Source organism: Microcebus murinus, chromosome 10 (genome assembly GCF_040939455.1).
Source record: "Microcebus murinus isolate Inina chromosome 10, M.murinus_Inina_mat1.0, whole genome shotgun sequence".
Classification (NCBI taxonomy): domain Eukaryota; kingdom Metazoa; phylum Chordata; class Mammalia; order Primates; family Cheirogaleidae; genus Microcebus; species Microcebus murinus.
The window spans coordinates 8,382,787-8,400,186 of NC_134113.1; the positions used below are offsets into that span (position 1 = coordinate 8,382,787).

General features: G+C 41.5%; 1 protein-coding gene and 1 non-coding gene across 5 annotated transcripts in view; both read right to left on the bottom strand.

Moving 5' to 3' along the window:
• Positions 1–17,400, bottom strand: part of SGSM3 (small G protein signaling modulator 3) — a 35,640-nt gene that overhangs the window by 9,971 nt on the left and 8,269 nt on the right. The gene's annotated exons all lie outside the window — the stretch shown is intronic.
• On the bottom strand, positions 15,454–15,555 carry LOC142873639 (small nucleolar RNA U13). The gene has a single exon (XR_012921629.1). It is a non-coding gene; the product is annotated as a small nucleolar RNA U13 (small nucleolar RNA).

The window sequence follows — 17,400 nt, forward strand, 5'->3', positions numbered from 1 at the left end:
AAGCCTCCACTTCCCCTGCTGCTCCCTCCCCGCCGGCAGTCTGCTCTGCCAAGGCTTCGCTGGCCTTGCAGCTGGGCAACTAAGTTAGCAAGTACAACCTAATTTAAATCCCTCCTGTCACTGTTTAAACCCCTGCCTCCTCCTCCCTTTTTGGTCCTCTTAAAAAACATCCAACAATAGGCCAGGCGCGGTGGCTCACGCCTGTAATCCTAGCACTCTGGGAGGCTGAGGCAGGCGGATTGCTCGAGGTCAGGAGTTCGAAACCAGCCTGAGAAAAAGCGAGACCCCGTCTCTACTATAAATAGAAAGAAATTAATTGGCCAACTAAAAATATATAGAGAAAAAATTAGCCAGGCATGGTGGCACATGCCTGTAGTCCCAGCTACTCGGGAGGCTGAGGCAGGAGGATCGCTTGGGCCCAGGAGTTTGAGGTTGCTGTGAGCAAAGCTGACACCACGGCACTCATTCTAGTCTGGGCAACAAAGTGAGACTCTGGCTCAAAAAAACCCAAAAAACATCCAACAATAAAAAGACAAATAGCCCAATTTAGAAACAGGCAAAAGATTTGAATATACATTTCTCTAATGGAGAGATACAAATGACCAAAAACCAGGTAAAAAAATGCTCAATATCATTAGTCATTAGGAAACTGCACATCAAACCCACCATGAGACCCCCATGTCATACCCACTAGGATGGCTATAACCAAAAAGGCAGACAATGATAAGTGTTGGTGAGGATACGGAGAAGAACTGGAGTCCTCATTTCATGGCTGGGGGGATGAGAAAGTTGTGCAGCTGCTGTGAAAGACAGTCTGGCAGCTCCTCAGTGATTAAACAGTTACTACGCGACCCAGCAATCCCACTCCTATGTGTACATCCCAAAGAAATAACAACCCTATGTCCACACAAAACTTGTACATCAATGTTCACAGCATTATTCGTTATAGCCAAAAAGTAAAAACTCAAATGTCCATCAACTGATGGGATACCTATAAAACATATGAAAATATCCATATAATGAAATATTTTTAGCCATAAAAAAAGAGTGAAGTACTGATACCCACTACGACATGGATGAACCCAGAAAAACATTCTGCTCGGTGAAAAAAGCCAGACACAAAAGGATGAATATAGTATGAGTCTATTTTCATTTATATAGATTTGCCTTTTCTGGACATTTCATTTAATGTCCAGAAAAGGCAAATCTATACAGATAGAAAGTAGATGCATGGTTGCCAGGGGCTGAAGGGAAGGGGGCAGGAGGAGTGACTGCCAACAGGGCTTCTATTTGGAGTGATGAAAATGTTCTGGAATTGGATGGTGGAGATGGTTGCACAACATGGTGAATATACTAAAACCACTGAATTATACATTTTAAAAATGGTAAATTTTATGTTATGTGAATTGTATCTCTGTATCTCAATTTTAAAAAGAAAAAGCTATCAACTGGGGAGTCAATAGTAGGGATTCCTCTAACTTTCTATTTCTAAGCTCCTGCTCCTATGAAAACTAGAAAGAACCTGCTATTACCCACTGGAGTGTCAATAGGAAAGCAGCCAGGAAGTGTTCGGTTGTACGACCACGAGTCGGCTGTGGGGGCAGTGGCTTTTGCATGCGCCCTCTGTGGTTAAAAGTGCAGACGTCCCCGGGCAGGTCTGCACTCAAATCCTAGCTCTGCCACTGCCACTACCCACTTGTTAGGACCTTGGGCAAGTTTACTTCACTTGAATGTTGGTTTTCTCATCCATAAAATGGCACAGCGATGCCTATGCCTCACTGTGGTTATTAGGATTAAGTGAGATAATACAAATGAGGCCCTGGCACACTGGCTGGCACACAGCAAGTACTCACTAAGCATCAGACAATTAGTAGTCCTAATGATTCCCAGAAGTTACTGTTAATATCTGGGCCCTCTACATTGAGATCTACTCAAAGCTATTATGTTGAACCACATGAAATTACTGATATTCATCCATTATGACCTACAAAAATGACAATTTTATATGGTTCAACATAACATCCCAACTGAGATCACGAGAGACTCCTCCTCACCAGCGACCCTGCAGGTAGTGGTCTGGTTGTTTCTTCTGGAAGAGCAGAGTAAAAGCTGAAGGAAAACAGTTACCTGTAGTGGAGGGAATGAGCTACCTTGGCTGTGGAGGACTGAGGGGCTGGGAAGGCAATTCTCCTGAGCAGCTCTCTTTCCTGACCGTGGCTCCCATCCCACTCATCCATTCAGTGGCAAACAGGGACCAAGCACCACTGGGAGCCTGCATGCTCCTATGGGCTGGGATGCAAAGTAGAAGACATCACCCGGCCCTTAACAGTAACAGAAAAATGCATTGTGATAACTATAATGTTACAAGGAAAATAAAGCAAGGCGAAGGTATGGAGAGTATCAGAAGAGAGGGACTATTTATGTCAAGTGGTCAGGAAAAGCTCTTTTAAGCTCTTTTAGAATAAGGTGATATCTGAGCAAAGACCAAAAGGAAGTGAGGGCTCAAGTTCTGTGGCTACCTGAGGGAAAGGGGACCAGAGAGAAGGGGCAGCAAGTCAGGAGCACCCCTGGCAGGCTGCAGCCTGCAGAGAAGGCAGCCAGCAGGCCAGAGAGCCTGGGGGTGAGGGGAGCAGAGTGGGAGGAGACGCAGCAGGGGCCATGGGTACCTCACAGTGCAGTGGGGACTATGGGCTTCATTCTCAGGGGGCTGGGAAATTAGAGGAGGGCTCTGAGCTCCCTCTGGCCACCTTGCAAACAAGGAGGCGGTGGACACAGAGGAGGCTCTTGCACTAGTCAGGATGAAAGATCATGCAGAAGCAAAGTTGGCTTTGCTACTGTGGTAACACTGAGAAATGGTTAGATTCTGGACATATTTTGAGGAGTCTGTGAGGGTCAGCTATGTAACGCAATGCTATCTGTGTGTGTGAGAGTGTATGTACACATATATATGTGCCACTTCTCCAGGGGCCAGCCTAGCCGGATGTGATATTGCAAAGCTGGGTGGGCAGGTTTTTCCTGCCTCTGGTCACTATAGAAACCTTCCTGCAAGCAGCCACCTGGGATTTGGCAGGAGCAGCCCAGGGAGTTTGCCATGTCATCCTGGCTGCCTTCTGTTGTCACAGGAGTATTTTCTTTTTTTTTTTTTTTGAGACAGAGTCTTGCTTTGTTGCCCAGGCTAGAGTGAGTGCTGTGGCGTCAGCCTAGCTCACGGCAACCTCCAACTCCTGGGCTCAAGCGATTCTCCTACCTCAGCCTCCTGAGTAGCTGGGCCTACAGGCATGTGCCACCATGCCCGGCTCATTTTTTCTATATGTATTAGTTGGCCAATTAATTTCTTTCTATTTATAGTAGAGACGGGGTCTCGCTCTTGCTCAGGCTGGTTTCGAACTCCTGACCTCGAGCAAACCACCTGCCTCAGCCTCCCAGAGTGCTAGGATTACAGGCGTGAGCCACCGCGCCTGGCCAGTCACAGGAGCATTAAGAGGCATAAACTTTTGAAAACCAGGAGAGAGTAAAGCACCTTTGAGGTTTCTGGGAGGAAGTTCAAAAAATTAATTGTACATACTCCCTAGTGTGCCGATCCTACAATTTCCTATAAAACAAATTTTGTTCACGATGCAAAGGTCAGACTGCCCTATAAAATTCCCATGTATATGTGGCAGGGATGGGGGGTACAGAACAGGTTCTGTCCATTTCCTGTGGCACATACAGATCAGAGGGGTACGGCCCCTCATTCCCTCTTGACCAACTCTCCTATCCTGTCTCCTATTTTTCTTGACAATAAAGCCCAGCATTGCTACTACTACATAGGTGGTTTTCTGCAGACATTTGCCAGGACACAGGAAAGAAGCAGCATACGCAAAAATTCTGTTTTAAGAGGCCTCTGAGATCCTGAAGACTACTTTTTCTCTGTGAGGAAATAAGACGACACTGAAAGCTGTTGGTAACAAATGACCTGGATAGAGAAGTGCAAAGCCAGGAAACTTCAAGAAAGGCTGGATTCATATATGAACACTTTTTGGAAAATAAAGGAAAAAATATATGAATACTTTTTTGACACTTTTTGAAAAATGAAGGAAAAAATACATGAATACTTTTTTTCAAGGTAAGAGTACAAAAATACATGCTTTCTTCCTGGTTTTTCTCCTTGGCTTCTATTCCTCAACACACCTCTCACTGTGTGGGCTACACCCCTGCCCCTTGCTCTTCTCACTCTGAGCTCTTCCTGGGTACTCTCATCCTGCCCCCACCAGCTTCCGAGACCACCTGCTGACTCCTTCATCTAGTGACACTGTTCTTCCAGTTCCACTCCTATCTCCAGCTGCTTCCTACTGCCAAAGTTATCTTAAGTGCAAATCAGATCCCAGCCATCTGCTTAACTCTTTCAACAGTTTGCCACCGTCCCCAGAAGAAGAGCCATATCCTTTAACAACGTGAGGTTCTGCATGATCTGGCCCTGACTACCTCCCTGTACCTCTCACCACCCAACACCCACCCCACTCCAGTCACGCTGGCCCACTCTCTCAGCTACCCAAATCCACTGTACTCTGTCTCTATGTTTTTGTCTCTAATCGTCTTCTCCTTATCTGCCAGACAAGACTCCTATTCATACTTTAAGACTCAAACAACATTTCGTCATAGACAGAAGCCTCCTGTGGTAGCCAGCCTCCAAGATGGCTCCAAATGATTCTACCTCCTGGTAGTCAATCCTTGTATTGGCCTGCTCCACACCAAATCACAGCAAAGCTCAGCAACCAAAACACAGTGACTGTATACAACTTCCATCAGTAGGCCAGCTTCCACCCTGTTCTTTTATATCACTTGCTCTGGGGAAAGTCAGCCACTGAGTAATGAGGACACCCAAGGAGCCCCCTGGAGAGGCACCAACTTGCCTGCCACACGTGTAAGCCACCTTAGAAGATCCTGTAGCCACAAATCCTCAGATGACCTCAGTCCTGGCCAATATCTGATTGCAATGCCATGACAAAGGCCCTTCTCTCTCACAAAGCAGAATACTGATGCTCTGAAATGCTCCTGAATTGTTCACCCACAGAAGCCATGAACAGTGATAAATGATTACTGTTGTTTTAAGCTACTAAGTTTAGGAGTGATTTGTTACACATGAATAGATAACTTACTTTCATGATGCTTCTCTGCCTTTAGTTAAGTATCTATGGGCCTATAAAACCCTGTGAATAATTCCATCACAGCATTTAACTCAGTACCTTTGTACTTTTTCTTTGCCAGCTGATTCCACTAGACTGCATCTTTTTTTTTTTTTTTTTGAGACAGAGTCTCACTCTGTTGCCCCGGCTAGAGTCAGCCTAGCTCACAGCAACCTCAGACTCCTGGGCTCAAGCGATCTCCTACCTTAGCCTCCTGAGTAGCTGGGACTATAGGCATGTGCCACCATGCCTGGCAACTTTTTTCTATATATTTTTAGTTGGCCAATTAATTTCTATTTTTAGTAGAGACAGGGTCTGCTCTTGCTCAGGCTGGTTTCAAACTCCTGACCTTGAGCGATCCTCCCACCTTGGCCTCCCAGAGTGCTAAGATTATAGGAGTGAGCCACCGTGCCCGGCCTAGACTACATCTTTATCTCTGCAATCCCTGGCACCTGGCACAATACCTGGCACTCAGAAATCTCTCAATCAATGTTTGTTAGATAAATTAGACAAATGAACAATTGAGAAAAAAGTAAATAAAAGTCACATTTCATACCATAATAATAAATATTATTTTATTTACTCTATATTCTCCCTTCTGGAATTCTATAAAACAACCACCTCGCCACCATAATGACCACATACTTTTTAAAATCTTCTTTCACCTACCATTTCCAACTGCACAGTTCTGGGGAAGCTGTTTATATGACTTCAGCTCCCTTAGCCTAATGGATTGGTTCCAAATAAGCCCAGACCTAAGCCAGGCCAATCATAACACTCAATAGCCACTGCTATAGTGATCAGAGCAGGGTGAACCCCTGGCCCAAAGGGAGTCCCTAATTGGAGATTTTGAATTTGAGACTCAGACAGCCAAGGAGGTCAGTCCCCATTGGTGATAGAAGTATGTGTATACCCAGATGTGGGATTGCTGGGTTCTATTTTTAAATTTTTGAGGAACTTCCATAATGTTTTCCATAATAGCTATTCAAATTTACATTCCAACCAATAGGATATAAGAGTTCCCTTTTCTCTACACCCCTGCCAACTCATGTAATCTCTTGTCTTTTTGACAACAGCCATCCTAAAATGTGTAAAGTTTTGATTTCATTTCTCTGATGATTAGTGATTTTGAGCACCTTTTCATATACCTGTTGATCACTTGTATGTCTTCTTTGAAAAAAATGTCTATTCAGGTCCTTTGCTCATTTTTATTTATTTATTTATTTTTGAGACAGAGTCTCGCTTTGTTGCCCAGACTAGAGTGAGTGCCATGGCGTCAGCCTAGCTCACAGCAACCTCAAACTCCTGGGCTCAAGCAATCCTCCTGCCTCAGCCTCCTGAGTAGCTGGGACTACAGGCATGCGCCACCATGCCCGGCTAATTTTTTCTATATATATATTAGTTGGCCAATTAATTTCTTTCTATTTATAGTAGAGACGGGGTCTCGCTCTTGCTCAGGGTGGTTTCGAACTCCTGACCTTGAGCAATCCGCCCGCTTCGGCACCCCAGAGTGCTAGGATTACAGGCGTGAGCCACCGCGCCCGGATTCATTTTTATTTTTATTATTTTATTTTACATGAGACAGGGTCTTGCTCTGTCACCCAGGCTAGAGTACAGTGGCATCATCATAGCTCTTTGCAACCTCAAACTCCTGGGATTAAGCGACCCTTCTGCCTCAGCCTCCCAAGTAGCTGGGACTATAGGCCCACACCACCACACCCAGCTCATTTTTCTATTTTTTGTAGAGATGGGGTCTCACTCTTGCTCAGGCTGGTCTCAAACTCCTGGGTTTGAGCAGTCTTCCCACCTCAGCCTCCCAAAGTGCTAGGATTATAGGCATGGACTACTGCAACTGGCCTTCATTTTAAAATTGGGTTATTTTTTGCTATTGAGTTGTATGATTTCCTTATATATTTTACACATTAACCCCTTATTGGATGTATGAACCTCAGAGCTTTTGGACTTGTCATTCCCTCCTCCCTTGGCTCTCTACTCTCATTCTTTGCTGGGTTTCAACTCAAATGGCACCTTGGAGAGTCCTTGCCTGGATTCTACAGCACATGGCCTTTTTGTTTTATTCAGAGCACTTACCATATTCTGGGATTCTCATTTATTTATTCATTTATTTGTTTTCTGTTTAATTTTACCCCTCTAGATTTAAGTTATTGTTGCCTTAGTGTACACACGTTTAAGAAATATCTGTGGGCCAGGCGCAGTGGCTCACACCTATAATCCTAGGACTCTGGGAAGCTGAGGCAGGCGGATTGCTCGAGGTCAGGAGTTCGAAACCAGCCTGAGCAAGAGCGAGACCCCGTCTCTACTATAAATAGAAAGAAATTAATTGGCCAACTAATATGTATAGAAAATATTAGCCGGGCATGGTGGCGCATGCCTGTAGTCTCAGCTACTCGGGAGGCTGAGGCAGCAGGATTGCTTGAGCCCAGGAGTTTGAGGTTGCTGTGAGCTAGGCTGAAGCCACGGCATTCACTCTAGTCTGGGCAACAAAGCGAGACTCTGTCTCAAAAAAAAAGAAAAGAAAAAAGAAATATCTGTGAAGTGAATGACTGAATGATATACATATTTCTGGGTCTACATACTATATTATGATGTTTTCACAAATGTTAGATCACAAATAGTATCCATGTTTCTTTAGTTCCCATACTGGAATTCCTTTTACATTCTTTGGCTTCTTTTACTCGATATTTCTTTCTTTTATGTTAAAGTATAACTTACATACTATAAAATTCACCCCTTTTCGTGTACAGTTCTGCAAGTTCTGACAAAGACATATAGCCATGTAATCACCAATATAATCAAGATGTAGAGCTGTTCTGTCACTCCAAAAGATTAGTCCATGTCACTATGTAGTCAACTCACTGTGCCAGGCCCATGCTATAGAAACCACTGGTCTGTTTCTGTACCTATAGTTTTTGGCTCTTTCAGAATGTCATATAAATGGATCACTTTTTTGTTCTTGATGTTATCTTTATTATTTTTTGTTTTCTTTCTTCTGTATACTTTGGGTTAAATTCTAACCAAATTAATAATAACCTACTCTAGCCTGGGCAACAAAGCAAGACTCTATCTCAAAATAATAATAATAACCACCTAATAAATTCAGTAACTTAAATAATAGACAAATTCCTTAAAAATATACAAACTACTAAAGCTCATCCAAGAAGAAATAGATAGTCTGAAATGAACAGCCCCATCTCCATTAAAGAAATCGAATTAGTCTTGTAGTTAAAAAAAACCTTTCCACAAAACTCCAGGCACAGGCAGCTTCATTATTAATTTCTACCCTATATTTAAGGAAGACATACTACCAATTGCACAAAAATTCTTCCAAAAAATTGAAGAGGAGGGAACATTTCCCGATTCATTCTATGAAGCAAGCATTATCCTGATACCCAAACCAGAAAATGGCATTACTAGAAAACTACAAATCTCTTTCATGAACATAGATGCAAAAAGTCTTAACAAAATTCTTTTATAGCAAATTGAATTCCACAATATATAAAAAGGATAATATATCACCACAATCACCCCATCAGTGGGGTGAGCTTCAAGTATTATTCCTTATGTTCCTCTAAGGTGTTTTTTTCCCCAACCTCAGGTAGTTTCTTCACATACACACACTGATCAGTTTTCAGATGCCCGTGTTGGGGTACCTCTGCAGATCTCTGGAGCTGTCTATATAGGTCCCTCTTCTTCTGTTCTCTTCTCTACAAATTCAAGCTGCTTGGGCCTCCTCAAACTCTCAACTCCCTCTCCTCAGCCTGGTGTTGCAGCCTGGAGACTCCCAGGCAGTGAGTGACCAAGGCACTCACAAAGCTCACCTGATTTGCCTTCTCTCAGAGTTCACTGTACTGTGCTGCCTGTTGCCCAATGTCCGGAAAACCATTGTTTTATGTATTTTTTCATTTTTTTAGTTAAGGAAGGTAAATCCAGTCTGTATAACTCCATCTTGGCCAGACACAGAAGCCCAGAGTTGGAATATGAAATGATTGAATCACATCTTATTGTGTCAATATACAAAATTGGATTAACTCCCCTAATTTTGACATTTAAATTATTTTTAAATTTTTGTTAAATTATATGGATAATGCTGAAGTAAACCTTTTCATGCATATACCTTTTTGCTTCTATTGGATGATTTCCCTAAGATAAGTTTCCATGAGAACAGTTACTGGATCAAAGGATATGAAAATATTTATATTCCATTTCCAAGGGGATATACCAATTTATAGCAATTCACAAGTGAATTGGTTTTTTTACCACAAAATTTTTTACCAGCATTGAGTATTTAAAAAAATATATATATACATATACACATATAATTATATGAATATACATACATTCATATATGTGTCTATATGGGGGGACTTCAAAAAGTTCATGGAAAAATAGAATTAAAAGATAAAAATAAAAAACATAAACTTTATTTCTCAATGTAAGCTCCATCAAGTCAAGACACTATTTTAAGTGATGATACCAGCCATTTAGTCCATCCCTAAAGAACTGAGGGCTCTGGGAATTTAACCATGTCAATGTGGTCTTTTTCACATTATTAAGTGAAGAAAAACGGGTGCTCTTTAAAGATTTTTTGAGGATTAGAAAACAAAAAGTCGTCAGAAGGAACCAAATCAGGATGCCTAATGAATTCCCACAGAAACTCTATCAAATTGCCCCTGTTTGATGAGAGGAATGAGCAGGACCATTTTTGTGGTGCAGGACTCTCTGGTGAAGCTTTCCTGGGCATTTTTCTGCTAAAGATTTGGCAATCTTTCAAAACACTCTTATAATAAGCAGATGTTATTCTTTGGCCCTTCAGAAAGTCAACAAGGAAAATGCCTTGAACATCCCCCAAACTGTTGCCATGACCTTTCCTCTTAGCCAGTCTACCTCTGCTTTGACTGGACCACTTCCACCTCTTGGTAGCCATTGCTTTGACTGTGCTTTGTCTTCAGAATCACATGGCAAAGCCATGTTTTACCTCCTGTTACAAATAAATGCTTCAGGATCTTGATCCCACTTGTTTAAAATTTCTATTGAGAGCTCTGCTCTGGTGTGCAGGTGATCTGAGTGCAACAGTTTTGGCATCCATTGAAGTAGAAAGTTTGCTCAACTTTAATTTTTCAGTCAGAATTGTGTAAGCTGAACCAATTGAGATGTCTATGGTGGTACCTATTGTTTGGGCTGCTAATTGTCAGTCCTCTTCAAATAGGACACAAATATGATGAATTTTTTCCTTGCAAATTGATATGGATGGTCTGCTGTTGTAGGCTTCATCTTTAACATTGTCTCATCCCTTCTTAAAATGAGTTAACCATTTGTAAACTGTTAATTTCTTTGAGACTTTGTCCTCAGAAACTTTTCATAAAGCATCTATGATTTCACCATTCTTTCACTCAAGCTTCCTATAAATTTGATGTTTGTTCTTGCTTCAATTTTAGCAGAATTCATGTTGTATATCCTAAAGAAATGAAATCTGTATCTCAAAGAGATATCTGCACCCCCATGTTCATTGCAGCATTATGTACAATAGCCAAGATATAGAAATGACCTAAATTTCTGTTGATGAGAAAATGTATGTGTGTGTGGGGGGGGTGTATGTATATGTGTATATAGATGTGTCTTGCCAATGGACTATTATTCAGCCATAAAAAACAAGGAAATTCTGCCACAGATGAACCTGAAGGACATTGTGCTAAGTGAAACAAGCCAGACACAGAAAGATGAATACTGTATGATCTCACACATATGCGGCATCTAAAAAAGTCAAGTTCATAGAAGCAGAGAGTTGAATGGTGGTTTCCAGGGGCAGAAGGTATGTGTGGGTGGGTAAGGGAAATTAGGAGATTTAGTCAAAGAATATAACTTTCAGTTATAAGTTCTGGGGATATAATGTACAGCATAGTGACTATACACTTGAAATTTGCTAAAAGAGCAGATCGTAAGGGTTTTTAAAGTGTTCACACACAAAAGGTAACTATGTGAGGTGATAGATGAGTTAACTTGATTGTGGTAATCATTTCAAAATATATATGTATACAAATCATTATGTCATATATTTTAAGTATATACAATTTTTATTTGTCATCTATACCTTAATAAAGTTGGAGGCAGGGAAACAAAACAATGCTCTGAAGGCCAGGCGCGGTGGCTCACTCCTGTAATCCTAGCACTCTGGGAGGCCGAGGCAGGCGGATTGCTCGAGGTCAGGAGTTTGAAACCAGCCTGAGCAAGAGCGAGACCCTGTCTCTACTATAGATAGAAATTAATTGGCCAACTAATACATATAGAAAAAATTAGCCGGGCATGGTGGCGCATGCCTGTAGTCCCAGCTACTTGGGAGGCTGAGGCAGCAGGATCACTTTAGCCCAGGAGTTTGAGGTTGCTGTGAGCTAGGCTGATGCCATGGCACTCACACTAGTCTGGGCAGTAAAGTAAGACTCTGTCTCAAAAAAACAAACAAACAAACAAACAAACAAACAAACAAAAAACCAAAACAATGCTCTGAGATGAGAAGGGCCTTGGGAGGAACAGAAGGAAGCACAGCATAACTGAAACCTAATGAACAAGGAAGACAGTGGCAAATGGAACTGGACAAACAAAGATACCAGATCACCAAGGGATTTCAGGCCACAGTGAAGGATTTAGATTTCAAGGACAATGGGAATCCACAAAAGGGTCCTAAACATGATTATGGTGTGAACTAACACATTGTTTAAAAACCAATTTGGCTGCTACATGGAGGAATGACTTGTAGTGAGATAAGACTGGATGCAGGAAGATGTGTCTAGAAGTGCAGGGGAAAGATTATAGAGAGTGAGACTAAAGTGCTGACAATGGAAATTAAGAGAAATAAATGGATTCACGATACAATCAGAGGTAGAACTGGCAGGTCTTGCTGCAGGGTTGGATGTGGGGAATGAGAGAAAAGAAGCAATCAAAAGCAAGGCCTAGGTTTCTGGTCTGAACTACCAAATTTATGAAGATGCCATGCCATTTACTAATAGGAGAAAAACTGGAAAAGAAACAGGTTTGGGGGAAGGGAAGATTCAGAGTTGTGGGGTAATTTAAATGTTTATTTAGAAACCCAAGTGGGGATGTTAAGTAGGTGACTAGATATATCTTTGGAGAGATGTCAGAGCTAGAGACATAAATTTGGGAGTTTTTCATTCATTTACCCAATCAACAGATTTTTTTTTAGCAACTACTATGTACCAGACACTGTTCCATGTGCTAGGGATATAACAATGAAACAAGATAAGGATCCACACTTTTCACGCTCCTCTTCAGACTGGTTTGGTGACTCAGCCCAGAAGGGGAAACGGTGCTGGCAGACAAATCTGTGCTCGGGCACAGGCACTGGGGTTTTTCGAGGAGTAGCTGGCACCAGTGTTGAAAAATCATTACTTTAAGTGTTATTTCACTGTCTTCAAAGAACCAGGCATTTCCCCAGCATTCTTAGAGGAGTGGTTTCATGAGCTTACAGCCTCAGGTGATTCTCGCAGATTTCTATGTAGATGCCTAGCTAAGGGGCTTGTTTCATGAACCTCTGTTTATAAAATGGGGATATTAATACCTACACCATTTAAGAGGATAAATGAATGGGCATTTATTGAAACGTTAAAATCTGTACCCTCATAATATGCTGAAATAAAAAAAAATTAGAAAAATAAAAAGAGGATAAATGAGAAAATATAAACAAATATCTATCACAATACCTGGTACATAGTATGTGCTTAATAAATGCTAGATATTATTATCAGTGACAAAAAAAGAGATGATAAACAAATGAATAAGACAATTTCAATGTAATAATACATGCTATGAAGAAAACAGAACAGTACTTACAGAGTGACAGGTAAGGGTGGCTATTTTTCTATTTTATTTTTTTGAGACAGAGTCTCACTCTGTTGCCCAGGCTAGAGTGCCATGGCATCAGCCAAGTTCACGGCAACCTCAAACTCCTGGGCTCAAGCAATCCTTCTGCCTCAGCCTCCCAAGTAGCTGGGACTACAGGCATATGCCACCATGCCTGGATAATTTTTTCTATATATTTTTAGTTGTCCAGCTAATTTCTTTCTATTTTTAGTAGAGACGGGGTCTTGCTCTTGCTGGTTTCGAACTCCTGACCTTGAGTGATCTTCCCGCCTTGGCCTCCCAGAGTGCTAGGATTATAGGCATGAGCCACCAGGCCCAGTCAAGGGTGGTGGCTATTTTTAATAAGTGGTCAGGGAAGGCACCTCTGAGGAGATGACATTTCAGCTGACACCACAATGATGAAAAGGAGCCAGCTCTGTGACGATCCAGAAGAGTAGCCCAAGCAAAGTGATGAGGCAGCAAGCAGCAGGTAACACTGGAAAGGTAGGCAGGCAGGAACTAGGCTGTGGAGAGCCTTCTAGCCATGGCAGACTCTAGATTTTGTTTTGTAATGTAACAGTAAGCCACAGGAGAGGCCTGAGCAGGGTAATGACATCATCTGACTTAGGTTTTTAAAGAACTCACATTGGCTGCTGTGTAAAGAATGAATTACAGAGGGAAGGTATTACAGTTGTCCAAGTGAAAAATGGTATCTTTGACTAAAAGTGTTGAGATGATGACAAATAACTAGATTCTGGATATAATTTGGAGGTGCAGAGACAGATAACGGAAAGAGTGAATCAATGATGTCTCCAAGGCTTTTGACCTGAGCAACTGTGAGGGCCCATCAACTAGGATGAGGGCAGACTGGGGAGATAGCAGATTGCAGGGTTAGAAAGCAAGGGATCTGCTTTGGCCATGTTAAATTGGGATACCTATTAGACTCATAAGTGGAGATGTCAAATAGGCAACTTTTTATATATGAGTATAGAGTTCACAGAAATCAGAATTGGAGATGGGAATTTGGGAGTCATTAGCATATAGCAGGAGTAGCTGTTATCACCAAGGAAAGAATGCACAGTAGGGGGCCTATGACCAAATCCTGAAACATTTAGAGATTAGGCAGAAAAAGAGGGAATAAAATTTGAGGAGTGTCCATGAAACAGAAGGAAAACTCGTAGCATGTAGTATTGTGGAAATCAAGAGAAGTGTCTCCAGAAGGTGTGCTATGGTTTGAATGAGTCCCCTCCAAAATCAGGTGTTACCAATGTGATGGTATTAAGAGGTGATTAGGCCATGGGGGCTCCCGCCTTATAAGGGAGTAGGTGCCCTTATAAAGGGGCTTGATGGAAGGAGTTGGTTCCCTTGCTCTTCTACCAGGAAAGATGCAGCAAGAAGGCCCTCACCAGACCAAATACCAGTGCCCTGATCCTGGACCTCCCAACCTCTAGAACTATGAGAAATAAACTTCTGTTCTTTATAAATTATCTATCTGTAGTATTCTGTTATAACAACATAAAACAGATGAAGACACGGAGGGAATAATCATCAGTGTCAAGCAATATGAGGACAGAGAACTGGTCCTTGGTTTGGCATGCTGGAGGTTATTAGTGATGCTCAAGAGCTTTTAATTTTAATGGTAAGGGTGAAAGTCCAATTGGAGTAGGGTGAAGAGGGAATAAAAGAAAAGTAGAGTCATCAGCACAAAGACAGTACATGATTTCAGCCACTTAAAAATATACATACAGGCTGGGCATGGTGGCTCACTCCTGTAATCCTAGCACTCTGGGAGGCTGAGGCAGGCGGATTGCTCGAGGTCAGCAGTTTGAAACCAGCCTGAGCAAGAGTGAGACCCCGTCTCTACTATAAATAGAAAGAAATTAATTGGCCAACTAATATATATAGAAAAAATTAGCCGGGCATGGTGGCGCATGCCTGTAGTCCCAAGTACTTGGGAGGCTGAGGCAGCAGGATTGCCTAAGCCCAGGAGTTTGAGGTTGCTGTGAGCTAGGCTGAAGCCACGGCACTCACTCTAGCCTGGACAACAAAGCGAGACTCTGTCTCAAAAAAGAAAAAGAAAAAAAGAAATACATACAGTTGTTCTTTGGTACACACAGGGGATTGGTTCCAGGACCCCCATGTGGATTGAAATCTGCGCATACTCAAGTCCCTTAGAACTTACATATATGAAAAATCGGCCCCCGACACAGGTAAGTTTTGCATCTTGTGAATACTGTAGTTTTGGTACAAGCTTGGTTGGAAAAAATCTGCATAAGTTGACCCATGCAGTTCAAACCCAAGCTATTCAAGTGTCAACTATATAATACATACATATAAAAGGTAATATAAAAAATGACTATGGCTCTAATAGGTGGTAGGAGTATGGAGTTTATTGGTCCCAATTTTTTTTTTTTTATGTCAGACAGGTAACGTGCTGACATCTTAACAAGATTTGAGGGAGGCACATTTCACACGTGTGTGAAAACCCAATCATCATGCTTATGAACTACAAAAGGATCGTATTGGTCCTGATTTTTAATGTTTTCTGAAAACTATGTTTAAAAATAATTACATCACATAAAAACCTATATACTAATGTTCAGAGCAGTGTTATTTATAATAGCAAAAGGTGGAAACACCTTGAATTTCCATCAGTTGATGAATGGATAAACAAAATGTGGCATATCCATGCAATGGAATATTATTCAGCCTAAAAATGAAGTACTGATACATGCTAAAATATGGATAAACCTTGAAAACATTACTATCGGTGAAATAAGCCAGTCACAAAAGACCCCATATTATATGATTCCATTTATATGAAATGTCCAAAATAGGTAAATCTATAGAGACAAAAAGTAGATTAAGGAGCCAGAGAAAGGGAGGAATAGAAAATGACTGCTAATTGGTACCAGAATTTCTTTTGGGTTGATGTAAATGTTCTAGAAGTAGACAGTGGTGATGGTTGCACAACAGAGTGAATATACTAAAAACCACTGAACTGTACACTTTTAAAGGGTGGCTTTTATAGCATGTGAATTATATCTCAATTAAAAAATAATTACAATTTAAGTATAAAACATTAGAGTAAGAATGTATCTCCTCAAGTTTTCTCTGAGGTTCACAAATGAAGCCCTGATGACTGATAGCAGTGATCCAGCTTCTCTAAGTCTTGCCTTTCTCTTCCTCTGACAGAGCTACTACTCAATTACCTCAAATAGCTATCTCTTCAGGGATTTAATGTTTATACAAAACCAAGAAAAGCAAAAATAAAAAAAAAGTGCTAACTATTAGAAATAGCTTATCTATAACTGTGAAAAGGATCCCTTTCTCTCTCATTTGTAACTAACACTTTACTAACACAGCTCAGCATGAATTTGACAACCTGGCAACCTATGAAAGTCAGGAACTTCCTAAGCTACTAAGAGGTAAAGTCTGTGTCATTTTTCAAGTTACTGTAACAAGTCTCCCATAGTTTGAGTAATAGCTGGAATAAGTGCTGGAAAAAGAAATGACAACACTTTTGAACCTTAGATTTCCAAGCAACTGGGTTTTTTGTTTTTTTAAGGCTAAACAAAATCCCTCAGGTGTCTCACTTCACATAGGCTTGCAGTTGCTTTCTATTACAATAAAGTGAATTACTTTTCCAAATGCAAAAGCTACTAAAGGCAGTTTAAAGGAAAAGAGAAACTTACAAAGGAACCAGAAAAGTACAGCAATTTGCAAAATAGGCTCTACGGGAAAAAGATTGCTATTTCTGAATCTACATCTACAGAAATGCCCCCATGTCTCCTGAGTGTTCTCCACAGTCCAAGCGTTTGGTTCCCAGACCAATCTGAGCTGCATTGGGGTGGGACGCAGGCTATCAGAGTCCAAGACTCAGAAGTACTTCTTCCCAGCACTTCTGGGCACTTTGTACAAATGCCCACAGGACTGTTCTTTTCCACTGAGAATACAGTCAGATGCAAACACAAATGATGAACTTAAGTCATAGCAGGATAAATTTAAGCTACAGGGCCAAAGAAATCTCTGAATTATAAACACAGTCACTGGACTACTCATGGGAAAGGAAGTTCTGGATTCTTCTTTGAGTTTTGTAATTATAAAAACACAACATTAATGGAAACCAAAATTTAAAAATTCTGCCACGGGCCGGGCGCTGTGGCTCACGCCTGTAATCCTAGCTCTTGGGAGGCCGAGGCGGGCGGATTGCTCAAGGTCAGGAGTTCAAAACCAGCCTGAGCAAGAGCGAGACCCCGTCTCTACTATAAATAGAAAGAAATTAATTGGCCAACTGATATATATATAAAAAATTAGCCGGGCATGGTGGCGCATGCCTGTAGTCCCAGCTACTCGGGAGGCT